At 45.6% G+C, this 298-nt stretch overlaps 1 protein-coding gene across 1 annotated transcript in view; it reads left to right on the top strand.

Annotated features, from left to right (window-relative positions):
- Nucleotides 1–298, top strand: part of EMH_0004730 (uncharacterized protein) — a gene marked incomplete at both ends in the record, with an annotated part of 7,620 nt that overhangs the window by 3,476 nt on the left and 3,846 nt on the right. The window lies entirely within an intron of this gene.

Here is a 298-nt window from a genome sequence, read left to right as displayed (position 1 = left end):
GCAGCAGCAGCAGCAGAGGCAGCAGCAGCAGCCGCAGAGGCAGCAGCAGCAGCAGCAGAGGCAGCAGCAGCAGCAGCAGAGGCAGCAGCAGCAGCAGCAGCAGCAGCAGCACAATTTGCGCCTTCCGATTGTTAGACGAAATATTTCGTCGGCGTTTGTTTCTTCTTTTTGCTGTTTGGTGTTTAGGGTTTAGGGTTTTAATTTGTTTGTTTGTGTCTGCACTGTATTTATTATTTATTATTTATTATTTATCTTTCTGTTTATTTTTTAATTTGCTGCTGCTTTGCTGCTGCTGCTA

The sequence above is a fragment of the Eimeria mitis genome, genomic scaffold, assembly GCF_000499745.2.
Source record: "Eimeria mitis Houghton genomic scaffold, Emh_scaff237, whole genome shotgun sequence".
In the NCBI taxonomy this organism is placed as follows: Eukaryota; Apicomplexa; class Conoidasida; order Eucoccidiorida; family Eimeriidae; genus Eimeria; species Eimeria mitis.
Note: the sequence above shows the minus strand (reverse complement) of the source record. Positions and strands in the feature narration are given on the sequence as shown.